General features: G+C 39.5%; 1 pseudogene; it reads right to left on the bottom strand.

Moving 5' to 3' along the window:
* Nucleotides 1–485: 485 nt before the first annotated feature.
* On the bottom strand, nt 486–12,134 carry LOC118705460 (annotated as a pseudogene).
* Between the last annotated feature and the right edge of the window lie 4,944 nt (nt 12,135–17,078).

Genomic DNA, 17,078 nt, shown 5'->3' on the forward strand with positions numbered 1-17,078 from the left:
ATTGAAACTTTCCGTTATTTATATTTAGTCTGCTTTTCTCCTTCAGAAGAATAGCTAGGTGATAAAATATGATAAAATAAACTATGAAAGTAAAAATCCCTTCTATTATTGGAGGAAAATGAGGTTCATGGCCTCTTGCGGAAACACCTTCACAGACACATCCAGAAATAATGTGTAACCAGCTACCTGGGCGTCCCTTGGCCCAGTCAAGTTGACCCACAAAATTAACCATCGTCACAATGGGTTTCTATGGCAGAGGAAGAAGAGTCATTTAGGGTACCATGTTTTGCTTGTGGTTTTGATTGTACCCAGGAATACTCTTAAGCCACTGTTAGGAACCACTAAAATTGAAGTATGTTGTGATTGATGTCTGGTACTTCTATTGCAATCCATAGAGGCTGGTCTCTTAGGCACGAGCAAGTGCTTGCCTCGTAGGAACTTGTTTTTGCGTTTATTGGAAACATCCAAACACTACAGGTTGCCGTTTAGTGTTCTTGGACAGAGGCGCAGTGTGGTCCTTCCTGTTTTTCCTGGGGGAGCTCAGATGAAGACTGCAATGTCACTTTAACATTGAAGATGGCCTGTTGATGCCAGTAGTCCCCGAAGATAGCTTGCCTTGTGAAAGTTACACCTCACGTTCTAAGCCTGATACCAGAGCTGCAGTGACTCTGTGTATCTGTGTTGGGAAGTATTTCCCAGGAACAACTCATGTGAGGCATAGACCTCTGAGCAATGTAAACCTAAGCATGTGAGAAAACATACTTTCCTTGATTTCCCTTAAGACAAGTACCCCTTCCCTTTATTGTCTTCTTTGCAAAATAAACCTATTTGTTTTACATGCTGATGTGTGGAACATTTCAAATTATTTGTCATATAGGCCTAAAGGATTCTAACCAACGGGAAGACATACACAATCCTCAAGATCCTGGATGGACAGGAAGAGCTTTCTGGGCGGGGGAACACTGTGATGCTCTTTACTGCTAAACAAGAATTACACAATGACGCTATCTTGCACACTGAAAAGTTAGGTCTGCTTTTCCTCTCGAAGAGTCCAAGCTTGGTGTAAAGGTTCCCATTAAGGCTGATCTTTCAGAAATGAAATTGGAAGGGCCAGAACCGCTGGTGCAGATAGGCAGATTCCAGGTTTTACCGCTCCTGCCTGTGAATCAGCGCATCCTATTATGTGCTAAGGAATCCCATTTTGCTGCTCCTGCAGGCTTGCAGCATTCCTAATTAAAAGTGCCCGCTCTTCCGAACAGGTTTTGTAAGCTATCAAAAGACACTTTTGTGTTTATTTCCCTTTATTTGTGTTTTCAGTGCCATTTTTTTTATATTGCCTTCAGCAAAGTAGGAATATGGAATACTTAGATAGAGTGCTGTTAAAGTGCTGATAGCAGGAGTGTCTGGTTACTTACATAAATGAATACAAAACATCTGTTGGGATATAGAAATTTTCAAATGGACCAATGGTTTCCTGAGAGCAGCAGCCTTTGGGATGAAGGTAGATTGAGTGGCTTGAAAGTCCATGTCATTTAGGCTTTAAAAGGAACTGGAAATATTTAAGCATAATTCAGGAGAGCTACAGAGAATAAAATGATGGGAAATAAGGTAAGAATATAGAAAGGAAAGTCTGAAATGGCCAGAGTGGAAGTGAAAAGGCCGAATAGCATGGAGACTCAGGCACCTGTCAGAGAACTGAGATATCTGGAGACTGAATCCTGGTCCTGTCACCACACCCTGTTCCCAGATGTCATAGCACAGATAGATTAAATAACTTTCCCCAAATCATCTGACTAGAAGATGATAGTTCTAGGATTTAAAGACAATGTTATCTCCAGCATTGAAAATGCCTTTGTTTTATGTGTCCTACACTATACAGGAGTGGCCAGATTATTATGATCTCTGAACGCATAATAATCTGGCCACTCAGTGTATATTCTATGTAAGAAATGGCTAATATGCCAGTTGTCCCCTTGACCAGGAGTTCGACTAGCAGGCAGACTGGCCAACGTCCCATGTGCCTTATCCCTGGCCAGACTGACTGGACCCCATCCATGAGAAATTCATGCACTGGGCTTCTACACACACACACACACACACACACACACACACACACACTGAGTAGCCAGATTATTATGCATTCAGAGATCATAATAATCTGGCCATTCAGTGTATTTTCTCTATTTTAGGTACCAAATTCACCTACGATAACACTCTTATTCATGCCCCTTGCCGCCACCAAAAAACATTCATTAGCTATTTGTGTTTAAGACCATCTATTGATCTTTAACGAGTGTGGATATTGCGTCACCATGTTTCTGCCTTCTGTCCTACCTGCATCCTGGGGTGATGCCTCAGTGTTGAGGGGAACAGCTCTGACTCAGATTCCTGTAACACCTTTCCAAGGGTGATTGACCTGGAATCTTGTTCCCAAGTTCAAACTCATGGTCTTCTTTTTCTCTTCTGTTTCTCTTCTGTTTCATTCTCAGATCCATCTAGGAGAAGAAAAAAAAAATATTACCAAAGGACCCAGTGGGAGCAAGAATTTGAATATCTTAAAGAGAAGGAAATAACCTTATTTTTCAGCAGAGGGGACTAAATTGATGTTGGGGACCAGCTCTATTTGCCTGAGAGATGATTTTCATTTATTTAACAGTCTTTATGTGTCAGGGTGTTATTTAGTTCACCTTAGAATCCCCCGAGTGCTCTTTCACCTTGTTAATCTATTTGATGATGTTGTTGACTTGGCAGGAGAAGGTATTTGAACATGTTAATGTTCAAATTTTCTTGTTTGAAAAATAAACCAGCAGAACAAACTGTACCCCTCTGGGTTGCTGCATTTGTAAATCTCCTTATTTTGAAAGTCACATTATGTTCTTAACCAGTGCCCCTTGATCTCACCCACTCCAAATTTTTATGACAATATAATGGTTACTGTATACTAGATACTAGAGAAGGGAATGCTGTTTATTTGTTTCACCTAGTCATTGTCATAAATGAAAAAATATTAAAGGAAATTGCTGGTCAGTAATGGGAGAGTAGATTATCAGAAGAACTCTCCTGCAGCCCACCCTGTTGGGCTCCAGTGGAATGAAGGGTTCTGGGTTCCAGTCAAGAGCACATGCCTAGGTTTCAGGCTTGATCCCCAGTAGGGGGCATGTAGGAGGCAGCTGATCAATGATTCTCTCTCATCATTGATGTTTCTATCTATCCTTCCCTCTCCCTTCCTCTCTGAAATAAATAAAAATGTATTTTAAAAAAGAATTCTCTTGCAGATATCAGTGATAAATTCTAAACAAAATTAAAACATATATGCAATTATTTATAATGGTTTTAAGAGCCACCATAAGCAGGGAGAAACTGGCCATAAAAGTTAAGTACTTTGCCCTGGCCAGTGTACTCAGTGGCTAGAGTGTTGGCCCACATACCAAAGGGTCACAGGTTCGATTCCTGGCCAAGGGCACATACCTGGGTTGTAGTTCATTCCCAGGTACATTCAGGAGGCAACCCCTCAATGTATCTCTCACACCAATGTTTCTTTCTCTCTCTGTCTCTCCTTTCCACTTTTATTTAAAAACAAACAAACAAACAAACAAAAAATAAAAAAAAGGAAAAATATCCTTGGGTGAGGATCAAAAAAAAAAAAAAAGTTAGGTACTTTGAGTGAAGTCCATATTTATGATTTAGTTTATACTTTTACATCAAAAGCACCGAATTCATAGAATCTAAATATTTGGTTAAAAGACTGTCTGGAGTGCTTTATTGGTTGAAAAATCCAAAATGACTGCATGCTTACAGAATGGGCTGCAGCTTGACGGGATGATTTCTCTGGACCAAATCCTGGGAAGTCATTAAGAAAAAGGGAGATACTCTGGAAAAGATTACAGCCAAGCAGCAGGATGGAAGCAGGACAGCCAGCGCCGCACCACTGACTCCTGACACGTGGATAAACCCAGCCATTTTCCATCTAATTGAGGGGAGAAGCAGGTAAGGGATATTACATTCGCCTTTGTCTAATCAGGAAGCCAAAACAGTGAGATTTATAGACTCTCATCAGGGAAGCTGCTAGATGATGTGTCTGGTGAAGGACAGATTGTGACTTTCAAAAGAGGGAAATTTACAAATGTAGTAACACAAAGGTAGCGACAGATGCAGAGCTGCAAAGCCTTGGGGTAGAGGAAAAAGCTTTTGAGCTGGAGCTTATTAAGAAAAAAAACAAAAAAACACCGTGTGGGAAGTGAGAAACTTTCCATTCTGCACCAACACATTCATCCAAGGATATTTGTCTTTATAATGCGGAGACAAAATCTTTATGGTTCTTAAACATTTCTACCAAAGTGCCCTAGTAGTGCATAAAATCACACATCTTATTCAGGAATCTGAGAGGAGAACTTAGAGGGAGAAAAGAGGTTTGGCAGGGGAAGAGAATATAGTCTAGAATGGTCCTATGCAAATGGGAAGTTTCTTGAAATATCATGTTTTATCTTTAAAGTGAATAGCACCCACTCTTATTTGAAGAGTTTAACAATTATTCTCAATTAAAATTAGTTTGCCCCATGTATCATGTGGATTTTTGTTTATGGTGACCTAGTTTGGGAAACTAGATGAATACATGATCAGTGACCTTGATTTTCTTGTTAATCTTTCCTACCCTTTCAGAGGACCATACGTAATTAGGATGTGTGGAGCCTTCCTCTGTTATTCCTGGCTGCACTCAACCCTGGACACATGGTGGTGGTGGGTTATAGTAAGGGGGTTTGGAAGGACAGGCAAGCAACGAAGAACTGACATCTACTTTCCTTCAATTGTGTGTGTGTCTTTGACATCTGTGTTGATGTCTAAGCATCAACATGGGCAAATATAACTTGGGATTTATTGCTTAATCTGTTGCAACCAAAGTATTTGGAAGGAGCTATAGGTCAGTAGCCTAAGGATACTCTCTGATAACAGGCTCAATGTAACCTTTTCTAATATGCTGTATTCTTCTTTTTCATGACATCATTCTTTGAGACACAGATTCTTCCAGGTGTGCTCCCTAGATGATTCTCAAAGAACTATGCTTATGTCAGCCATGATTCCTCATTTGCATGTATATTTTATTATTCTAATGTGGGCAACATAGGTGTGATGCTAGAGCAGGAAAACCAGCAATGGCATATGCACCGAGCAGCTTGGCCTGAGGTTATTTAAAAAGTGCCAATGAGTTCCCTGCTTGCTCAATCCCTCCTCAAGGCCTGCCTGGGGACCTATTTTTCTTCTTTCTGTTTCCACTTCACTTCAAGGTCTATATAATTTCCAAAAATTTTCCTGAATTTACTAGTTTAACTTCTGTTTCTATAATCTAACCTTGAGTCTTTCTCCTTCTTATTCTAATCTATATTTCCTTCTCTAATTAGCATTCCCACACAACAGTCTTGCATGAGCTATGATGGTAGCAATAATGGTAATACCTTCTATTTGTAAGGCTCTGCAGGTAGAGTACATGCATGGATAATGATAATAGCCAACATACATTGACTGATTGCTATGTGCCAGATACTCATTACATGTGTTAAATTAATGCAAATTTGCAATGATTACTATCACATTTTGCAGATTAAGAAACTGTAACTCAAAGAGCTTAACAATTTGTGCAAGATCCCAGTTCCCATAGCAATAATTGTAGATCTGAAATTTGAACCCAAATCAGTTGATTCAACATATTGTGCTATGCTACCATCAACATGGATTCTTAAATTATTGTGATTGTGGTTATTTTGCTCAGCCTCTTTGCTTTGCTAGAATATTTAAGACTAGCTCCTGATGTTTCAGTTTATTTTAATTTTTCCATAATCTTCTCATTGTAGTGAACCAACAGCTTAAAAATTATAAATCACCATCAGAACATCTATTTATGTTAATAGTCAGTTAGACAAATGATCAGTTCAGCATTGACTTGAGTCTTCAAGAAAAGCATTTGTTCAGAGATTGATGATGCCATTGAAAATGCCATTATAGAATCACTGAATTTTAAACATGAAAGGGATCTTGATAATAATAATAATAATAATAATAACAACAACAATAATGATAACAATAGTAGTAATAGTAATAATACTGCCAACTACCACGCAAACCAAGCTCTCTAATTCTAGGTTTTTTCTAAGATCATTATAGACATTATTTTATTAAATCTTCAGGATAACACTATGAGGTAGGCTATCATTGTGTACTATAATTATTTTACAAGTGAGAAAATAAACTTGTAATAGTTTGATTACTTTCCCAAATGGTAATTGGCAACATTGAGATCCAAATACTGCAGAGTTTGTGTTATAAAGCATGCTATTTATTAACATTTATTACACCCACACATTTTTACAGATGATAAAATTCATGTTTAAAGCAGTGACTTCACTTTCCTAGATCCCACAGCTAGTTAGTGGTAGCACTGAGACCTCGTTGAGGCTTCTTCCCATTATTGGCCACATTTTCTTTTGTTACCTTTTCTGTACCAAGTTTCAATTACTACCATTTTTTTCTTCGTCCATCCCTTCATGCAATGCAAAATCAAGGGCCAGGCTTATGCAAGTCACAAAATACAACAAAGGTTACAAAGACAGATATGCGTTCTATGATCTTATAATCTAATGAGAGTAGAGAAGAAAAGTACACAAGCAGCTGATTATGTTTCACAGAAGAAAGGATTATATATTAAAAGTACAAGCAGAGTGTTATGGCAGGGCAGAGCAAGATACGAGCAATCTCAATTTGAACTCAGAAAGGATACTTGGAGAATGTGGAATTTGAAATAGCCTTGAAGAAAGGGCATGGGGTTGGAAGGAAAGGAATTCTACCTAGGTAAGTGTATAGGAGAGCTAGCTAGATGCTGTGCGAGGTACAGAGGCAGTTCAAAGAACAGTCTCTCATCATAAGGAAATGAATTCTTCCTGGTGAAGCAAGACATATGCACATAAAGCGAAAATGAGCAGTGGTGTGTGAAAGAGCTCTAGGAGGTCAGGGATACAAAAATCTGAGAGCTGGAGTAGGCAGGGAAGGAACATTGAGCAAGCAGAGCTTGAATAGAAACTTGGAAGATGGGCTGGGCTTCTAGGGGAGAGGAGAGGTCGTGTAGGCAAGGGGAGGGTCCCAGGTCCAGGGAGGTGGTAAAGCATAAGAATGGTTATGACATAGTGAAGAGATATACAATAGAATACGTGTGTGTGTGTGTGTGTGTGTGTGTTTGTGTGTGTGTGTGTGTCTATGTCTGCCCGGCAATGGTCGCCAGCCTTTCAGACCTCACGGACCACCAGTGGTTTTCCCAGACCACCGGTTGGCGACCACTGGTTGTGGCAGTGTGATGACATGTGTCAATCAAAAGTGAGGAATCCAATGTGGAATCTTGAATAATGACAGGCCCTGGGGAAGGTTGTTATATGGCCCTGCGTGATTCCGGCTCATGGATCAGTCATTTGAGGGCCCCTGGCTGTGAGTGATCTTGGAATCAGCTTTATCTTTAAATATAAAGAGCAAAAGTAGTCCATGATTTCTGAACTTAAAGGCTTTTTGCTTTTTATAGGGAAACAACAATATGGTTTAAGTGCAAAACCCATAGCACAGATGTTGAAGGGGCCTGCCTTGCTTCTTCATAATTACTCGTTATGGTGGTCTCTAATATATGTAAATTTAAAGTGGTTGCCAGTGATAAAAAATTGAATTCTAGAGTATGAAAGTAGTGGAGTAGGAGAGGCAGCAGCAAGATGGACCTGACTTTGGTGGAGGAAGTGGTATGAGGTGCTCTTGTGATCTGCTGCATTCACGTGGAGGCCATGCTTCCCATGAGCTGCTTCTAGGGAATGTCAGAGCAGGATGGGGTGACAGGGCCTGGCCGTTTCTGCCCAATACAGAGCTCCTCTGGGACTGAATTGGTTGGTCTGGCTAAGACTTTGTTAAACCTACACTGTTACCTGAGACTTTTCCTAATGAATGCTCCCTCCACCCACTTCTCTGTGAACAGATGTCAGCCTTGCATCTTTGTTTAAAGTTTTTCCCTCCTCCCTATCCCCCCAGTACATCTCTAGACTTCAAATTCTTTCTGGGTTTCTGTTTCCTGTAGGATCCAACTTACACATATCTTTATGATGACTTCAATCTAGTACATATACTTATGATCTAGAATATGGTCAGCAAACTTCTTCCATAAAAAGCCAAACAGTAAACACTATAAAGGTCTTTTTCTTCATGATTGTCAGATTTTCCACAATAACTGAGCACAGATTTTAAACAGAAAATTGTACACAAAATACCCAGATTTAGAAAAGACTAATAACTGAATCAAAACTGGAAAAGATGATAAATTACCTACATACACACAATAAAAGGGCGTGGATTTGAACTTTGGAATTTTCAAAAGTCTTAAAGAAGCTGTAGCATTCAAGAGCACATTTGATTTGGGTATAGTAAGAGAAGTTTAACAAAGGGATCACCTACTAAAATGTTCAAAGTACCTAGTGGAGCTAACAAGAGGGAGTTCAGAACCCCGCTGCTAGCAAAATGAAGAGCTATTTCTATCTACCTCTGGATCTGAAGTGGCAGTGGAGGAAGTGGTAGCCAGATCCGGGGAAGGGTAGTCACATGGAGAAGGTTCCCTGGAGGGGTCCACCAATACATGGAGACCAGAAGATGGAGCCAGAGAAATAAGGACCTCAACTTTATTTTAGTATTGTTGATCCTGACCTGAGGATATCGTGTGTGTGTGTGTGTGTGTGTGTGTGTGTGTGTGTGTGTGTGTGAAAGTAGAAAGGAAAGGGAGAGACACATAGCGAGAAATGGTGTAAGAGAGACACATCTATTGGTTGCCTCCCGCACACACACACATGCACCCTAATCAAGGTGGGGGATGAACTTGCAACTGAGGCACATGCCCTTGACTGGAATCAAACGCAGGACCCTTTAGTCTGTGGGGCCAGTGCTCTATTCACTGAGTCAAACTGGCTAGGGCATGACTTTACTTCTCTCTTACCCTCCAATCCCTTGCTAATGCTTCTCCTTGAATGGCCCCCTCCCCACCCCCAACTAGATGTCAGAGGGCAAGGGAGCCTGTTGGTGGAGATCAGTTCTCACTTGCAAAGAAGGGTGAAGGGAGGAGAGATTCTGGTGGATAAGTGAAAAATAGAAGCTGTAGGGATAAATAAGTGTTTGCCACAGTGGATCTCATACAAAACTTTTCACATAGCAAACTCTTGGTTTAAGTTTATATGAATTGAGGGATTGATAGAAAATCTTTTGAATGAAGGGGAACCTGGTCAGTCAAGGTTTGGACATGCCACAGAGAGCAAAAAGATTTTTGGACGTATCTAATATTGTGGGGGAAATAAAGTAGACTATAGCAACAAACAAGCAGTTTATGGAGTCTCGTTAAGATACAAGCTGAACAACAAAGAATCATCAATTTATGGATAAAAATCCCCTGAAGTAGCAAAAATGCTGTAGTTTACAAATAAGTGTGACTGGAGGTCAAGGGAAAGGACTAAGAAGGCAAATTACAGGGAAGAGAATACAAGAATGAGTAGGGAGAAATGAAAGTAATTTTAAAAGTTGTAATGTAGGAGAGGCTTATAAACATTAGATACCTTTTGATATATATCTTTATAAAAAAGTGTAAAACTGAAAATTTAAGAAGGGAAATTTGAAATTAAACATTCGACATTATTAATTATTATTTTATTATTTGTGATTATTTAAAGCAAAGAATAATTTTGCAATTTTCCTGTCTGCTTGGAGCATTACATTTTTAATTCATTTGATGTTTAGTTCATTTAAAACACATTTTTGTGAATTAGGAATGAGGTCATGTATAAATGGGAATACAATAGCTTGCCAAATATTTGGATAATTGTTTTAAATAATAGTATGACCTTAGAAAAAGAAAATGTGGCTGTTTTGGAAAGATACTATTTCCTTCAAACATAAAAATATATTGACAGGCTCTGAGATTCAGCAGGAACTCATCTTTAGGATAAAACACACATAAACATTTTTAGATATTGCCTAATGGCGGAGAGAGAAATGGTTGTCAGAAAATGGAAAAGACTCATTTGCAAAGTCTGAGTGGCAATTTCCCTATAACTCTGTGTCACATGGATAAAGTACTTTCTGAGTCAGGCTGGTTGATGGGAAGGAAGAAATGGCCAAGATTAATGAGATAAAGCAAAATAATGTTTATTTTCAGAGGTACTCTATTCACATCTCAGAGTGGGTCTGCCAGAACCTTTCTCCCAGTATCACTGTGTGAGTGACATAGGTAAGACATTTATCAGGTTCACGGAGGAGGAGAATGGAGATGTCTGCAGAAACATCTCTGACAAAAGGAAGGGATCTCTTGCACCTCTGCATTATGTCTTCTTCTGCCTGATCTTACCTCCGGTGTGTTTGAAGTTTGCTCATTGTTCTCTTCATTTTAGAGCTGGGCGAAGGAAACTTGGAATCTATATTGTGTCATTTTTAACTTTTAAGAATACAGATAAGCTATAGTTGAGAGCTGGAAAGCCAATTTCAACTGCAACAGTATTGCTTATATCACAGAGAAAGAAAGAGACAGTGAGATAGAGAAACCGGGAGAAGAGTTGTTAGTAGAAATTGCAACCTAAAACTTCGAAAGGACTTGTAATCATCTGGGCACAGTGTATGTTGGCCTGTTTTATCCTTTTATTTGCCTGTATTAAAGAATAGGTCCACCCAGCAGGCTTGGCTCAGTGGTTGAGCTTCGACCTATGAACCAAGAAGTCACAGTTCAATTCCTGTTCAGTACAAATGCTTGGGTTGTGAGCTCAATCCCTGATGTGGGGCATGCACGAGGCAGCCAAACAATGATTCTTTCTTATCACTGATGTATCCATCTTTCTCACACTCTCCTTTCCTCTAAACATATATTTAAAAAAAAGAATAGTTCCACGTCTGGCTGAGTATCATTCCCACATTCAGGAAAGGAAAGCTTATGAGAGATAGTGCTGTCAGATACAAGGGTGATATATTTGTTAATATATAGTGTGATACAAACTTGGGTAATCTCTCTATCATTTGCCCCAAATGGTAACCCACTGGTGATAGTATAAAATAAGATGTTAGGTGATTTTGAACTTGTATGTTATTTCCCTGCCAAAGTACTCATTATTTCATGAATGTACCTAACACATCTAGAAATATCTGATGCAAAATACAACAATAAAATGACCAGCAGCATGTGTGTGCATGCATGGGCATCTTACCTTGCCCCATCTGGCCTTTTGGTTGCTTTGGTCTAATCTTCAGGTCTGCAAAAGTGTGAGAGATTCTTAGGACCCAATTATCCTATCTTTTAGAAATGAACAATTATTAGGAAAGTATTTTTCTTTCCAGTGTTCTGCATTACACATTCAAATATGTATATTTTTATATTAATGCATACTGACCTATAATCTCCATTTAGAAAATGATAAGCTATTGTAAAACCTACCAATTACCTGATCCTTTCTAATGGCTGCATAGTATTCTGCTGTCTGGATATATCTTTTTTTCTTATTAATATAGTATTTTATTTGTCTTCCCTCTGTCAAACCCTGGCCAACCTCCTTCCCCAGGCTGCCTGGGGAGGTCCAAGAAAAGGAACAGACAGGGCAACAAGGAAAAGAACGATGGGAGGTGGAGACAGCTCCTTCCTATAGAGAAAAGGATGAGAAAGGCCACCACTAGGGAAAAGAGCCCCAGATCCTCTGAGAGGGCAGAGCCCAGAATGGCGCAGAAGAGCTGTTGCCTCACGGAAGGGTTTCTGGGATAAGCAAAGATGAGGTTCCCAACACAGTTGCAATTCCAGCCCCAGAGCCTGCCACCTCTACTGTGGCAGCCTCAGCTCCAAGGAATTTGGCTGCTGTTTATGTGTCTATGTCCTCTGAAATGGCGCTGGTTTGGAAGTTGCAGCTAGAAATAAGTGAGGTCAGGGGACATGGCGCTGCCAAGCTGCTGAGGTTCCCATCTGTCAGTGTTGTGGGTTGTTTCATCACCACTGCAGAGAGTGGTGGCTCTGCTGAGAGGGGCTCCTGACCAAGGAGGGGGTGGAGATAAACTTGGCGCAGGCGTACATTGTCAGGGGATGAGGAGAGCTGCTCCCAGTGCAGAGAAGACAGGGAGCTGTGTAGATACACTCTTAATTTATCTGAAAAAGTCTTTATTGGCCCTGGCCCGTGTGGCTCAGTTGGTTGATTGTCCCGTCATGCACCAAAAGGACACTGGTTGGATTTCTGGTCAGGGCACATGCCTGGGTTGCAGGCTCAGTCTCCAGTAGGAGGCATGCAGGAGGCAGCCAATCGTGTTTCTCTCTCCCCCTTTTCCGTCCTCTCTCTCACAAATTAGTAAAAACATATTTTTAAAACACTCTCTGTTAGACAACTTTTAGGTTATTTCAGATTTTACTAATGAAACAATGCCCAACCTGAACTTCACATTGACATGTATCTTTGCATCGTTGTGTTTCTTTCCATATGAGAAACCCAAAAGTGAAATTGTTATGACCGTGCACGTTTAGATTGTTGGGATACAGTGCAACGTTGCCGTGTGGAAAGCTTATCCAATTTATATTCCAGGCATCAGAACTCTGTTTTTTAAAAAACATTCACCAGTCTGGTGATCCATAGCTCTTTTTAATTTTTGCAAGAATCAGAGGTAAAAAAATGATATTTTATCATTACATTTCAACTAGTTAAAGGTTGAGTCAGATTTTACTTTTTAAAAGATGAAAATTTAAGTAGTTCCCTCAAAAGAAGGAGAGAACATTTTCCCCAGATAAACTCATTTTACTTCATTATTTGGTGCATATGTTGCATGTTGTCATTCCTCTCTCTTACATGCCACTTGAGGAGCCCTCCGTGTTTGCCCGTGCTCTTCCTGAATGTTGTTAGTAGAGTTACTGATCCTTATTATAATGTGTGCGGACTCTCTTTCTGGAAGAATGCATTTTCTTTAGCAGGATTCACTGAGTGGGAAGGTTTTCTGTCATCTCACCAGATTGATGCCGACCCTGACACAGCTCTCTAAGTAGATCCTATTTCTAACTTAATGGTGGGGATTTTTGCAGCTTTGAAATGGCTTCTATTTAAGATTGGCCTGATACTTAGGGGTTTATTTTCCTGGACGATTTCCTTTGTATGGAAGTGTGTGCAATTTCTGGTTCTATGAGTTTTCAGCTGAACCGGAGCATAAATGTCCACACTCAATAGTCATGAGACATTGATAGTTGTTAAAATGCGCACATTGTTACATGGTGGTGCGAATTTGGATTTCACAGTTATAGTGGAATACTCTTTTGCATATTGTATTTGAGAAATCACATTGAACCTTATGAATCCAGGAAAAGGAATGTGCTTGAGATTTAAAGTCTTGTGTACTGATATTTCAATGATAGAATAGAATGTGTTGGGATAGTAAAAAGAGTCACTTGCTCTGGCTTTATGTGAGATTGACCTTATGATATATATGTACTTGAAAAGAATTGATGAGAAATGGAACTGCAAGTAATTTTTTCATATCAGTTGTGCCAAAGACCATGAAATATGATTACCCAGAATAAATTTTTTTTTGAGTTTTTAGCACACAATGGTTTCAAAGTCCAAGACCTTAACATGTAAGCAATTTAATTGGAACAAAAGTTATTTTATCTGGAAAGTGAAAACAATAATATCATTCCCATTTCATATAGAAAACAATGTATTTCTAATAAAACCAATGTATATTTAATGACATAGAATCAAATGTGCATCTAGTGTTGCCTTATTCTAATCTTTGTTATATCCTAAATTTTATGTTTTTGCTGCCTATGTAAAAGGTTAGGAATTTTAAATGACTGCTCTTTATGCTTTATATTAATTGCATAAGTTATGTAAGTGCATAGATTATGTGTTCATTTTGTAAAAAGGATCACTCTCTTTATAGAGAACTAGGGTTATAACTGAGTTGAAAATGCCCAAGACAATATGCCTATTTTGTACTTTCATCTTGCTTTTCACTCTTCTTTTTCATATTCTGGATCTGATATTTAATGCAGTATCAAATATATGCACTAAACTAATATCTGAGCTCTCAGATATTAGTTTAGTGCATATATTTGCATTAAATATAGTATCTGCATTAAATAAAAACAATTTCCAGTTTACAAATGAAGAAACTAAATTATAGGGAGTTTAAGAGATTTGTTGAGCCCTAGGTGGTTTGGCTCAGTGGGAAGAGCATCGGTCTGCAGACTGAAGGGCTCCAGGTTCAAGTCTGGTCAAGGTCATGTACCTTTATTGTAGGCTTGATCCCTGGCCCTGGTCAAGGCATGTGAGAAGGCAATCAATAGATCTATATCATTCACATTGAAGTTTCTCTCTTTGTGTCTCTCTCTTTCTCTCCCTTCCTCTCTCTCTAAAAAATGGAAAACTATCCTCAGGTAAAAATTAAAAAAAAAAAAAAAAAAAAAGATTTGCTGAGGCTCACAAAGCTAGTAAGTAAGAGAGCTGGGCCTGGAACACAGAGCTCTTTGGTGCTCAAACATTACTCCTATCATGCGTCCCCTGTCTCCTGGGCCATTTGTGTTCATGTACCAGCATTCTGTAACCTTTGTATTTCCTGAGTACCAAAGTGGTAGAAAGAGAGTCCCATTAAAAGTCAGGAATCTGAGGTTCTAGGTTGACTTTATTTTGGTCTCATTAGCTTTTTAAAAATTGGTTATGATTTAAATTTCCACGGAATTCTACTTTATATTCCAGAGAATGAGGCTAGTAACACTACCTACCCATTTTACAGGAATGATATATGTGCACAATGAAAATTTTATGTAGATATTGTAAAGCCTTGTGGTAGACTGTACTATTGCTCCACTGTTTCTTCCAAAGGAAGGATTTATAGTTCCCTTTCCTGCTGATATAAGATCGGGCATGTTTTGCTTTGGTCAATGAAGTATGAGCAAAACTGATAGGTGTTGCTATAAGAAGCAGCTTTTTATTTCTCTTCTGACTCTATTCCCTCTCATTTCTGCTTGCAAACAAACTTTTTTTTTCTGAGCTCATCTCCTTTTTTGTTATAAGTTGCTGAACAGAGATAAGAGTAGCCCACACATGGTATCAAACAAGCTCCAAATGTTAAAGGTAAAGCAGAGAAGGCCTCACAGCAACATGGGTAATTAAAGCAGACAAAATCACTCGAACAAAAGAAAGGGTGTGGCCATAAGTATCATTGTAAAAATCTTCAAATTGACAAAGGGGATACCCACTAAGCTCTCCCACCTGGATAAAATTTCCCAGAATCGACCACGATCATGAGCTCTTATATAGACCTGAGACGTTTGGTCTAGAATGGAGGCATGTTTGAAAAAGAACTGTGATTCTAGTTCTTGGCACATGTGCTAATATAAGTCAAATAAAACAATAAACTATGTTTTAAAAAATATATAGATTTGTGAGACCCCCCCCCCCCACACACACACACAAAATCCACTAGCCTTAAATAAGAGAGATTTAATTTTTAAAACTTAATGTGACCTTTAGGCTTCCCATCTTTTCTGGGGAGGAAACAGGATGTGAAATGTTCTCAGATTCTAAGAAGGCCATTTCCAGTCATGCCCTCCTAAGGAGGTCAGGGAGATAATAGAAAAAGACCTCCCAGAGGGCTGAACCAAGGGCTATGGACAACAATGGAATAGAGATCTGCTCCTGCAGAGGAAATAGGGCTTAATCCAGAAACCAGCCCTGCTGAGTTGGTCTCCTAGGGCTGCCATAATAAAATGACACAGACTTGAAGGCTTAAGCAATAGAAATTATGTTCTCACAGTTCTGGAGGCTGTAAGTCTGAGATGAGGGTGCCGGCATGGTCCCTCTCCGGTGAGAATGCCCTCCCTGGCTTGCAGACAGCTACTTTCCCCTCTGTGTGCTTATGTGGAGAGAGAGAGAACAAGTGAGAGTGCTCTGGTGTCTCTTCTTATATGGATGCTACCAACCTTACTACCCCACTTAACCTTAATTCCTTTATGAAGGCCACATCTCCAAATATTGCCAGTTAGGGCTTCAAGGTGTAAATGTTGATGGAACACAAACATTCAGTCCAATACACCCCTTATAAGGTAGGCTCCTTACAATGCCTGCCAGCAGGATTTTAGAAAAATGACTGCATATATCTACCCTGCTTCCTGTATCTGAATGATGTGCTTATTAATGGAGGTGGGTTAGGAAGGACCTGATTACTACCTTCTTCAGTTTTGGGTCTTCAACTCTAGAAGAGGCACATATACTCCTAGTATAAAATTTCTCATGGGAGCTCTAACTGGTTTGGCTCAGTAGATAAAGCATCAGGCTTTGAACTGAAGGGTCCCAGGTTTAATTCCAGTCAAGGGCATGTACCTGGGTTGTGAGCACACCCCCAGTAGAAGGTGTGCAGGAGGCAGCTGATCAATGGTTCTCTCTATGACCTCTCCCTTCCTCTCTGAAAAAAATAATAATTCTCAAGAGAATGTGCACCTCATGCTTTGATGGGATGATGAAAGTTACAGATGACCTCCTTGTGGAGATAGGATGGGAATTATTATACCCTATATATGGGGCAGAGGGTATTAATTATTTGTGAATCTGAGTAGCATTAGGAACAGAGAGGTTTAATTTCTTTCTGCCCTTCTTGCTGTGCCCCTTCATGTCATGTATCTCCCTGTGGAAAGATTATATATCTGAATCTCATTGATGCTAGACTTTGGCAATATGATGTTCTATTTTGCTAAGAAAATGTGAACAAAAGTGATTGTTACTTTCCAGTGGGAACGTTAAGCCAGAGTATGTTTCACTACAAGATGGACAACATCCTATAAAGGTTACTCTGTCAGCCTGAATGGTGTTGAGAAGATAATATTCAGCAGAACCATAATAGGTTTTCTGGTATGAATGAGAGGAACGACACAATAAAAAAAAGCTTTTGTTGTGAACCATGGGAGTTTGCGATGGTTTGTTAACACATGTAACTCAGCCTAGGCTAACTGATAGCAACCTGTACCTATATGGGGACTTCATGTTACATTTAGTGTGCAAGTTAGACTTAATTTATCCAAA

This window comes from Pipistrellus kuhlii, unplaced genomic scaffold (genome assembly GCF_014108245.1).
Source record: "Pipistrellus kuhlii isolate mPipKuh1 unplaced genomic scaffold, mPipKuh1.p scaffold_m20_p_5, whole genome shotgun sequence".
NCBI lineage: Eukaryota > Metazoa > Chordata > Mammalia > Chiroptera > Vespertilionidae > Pipistrellus > Pipistrellus kuhlii.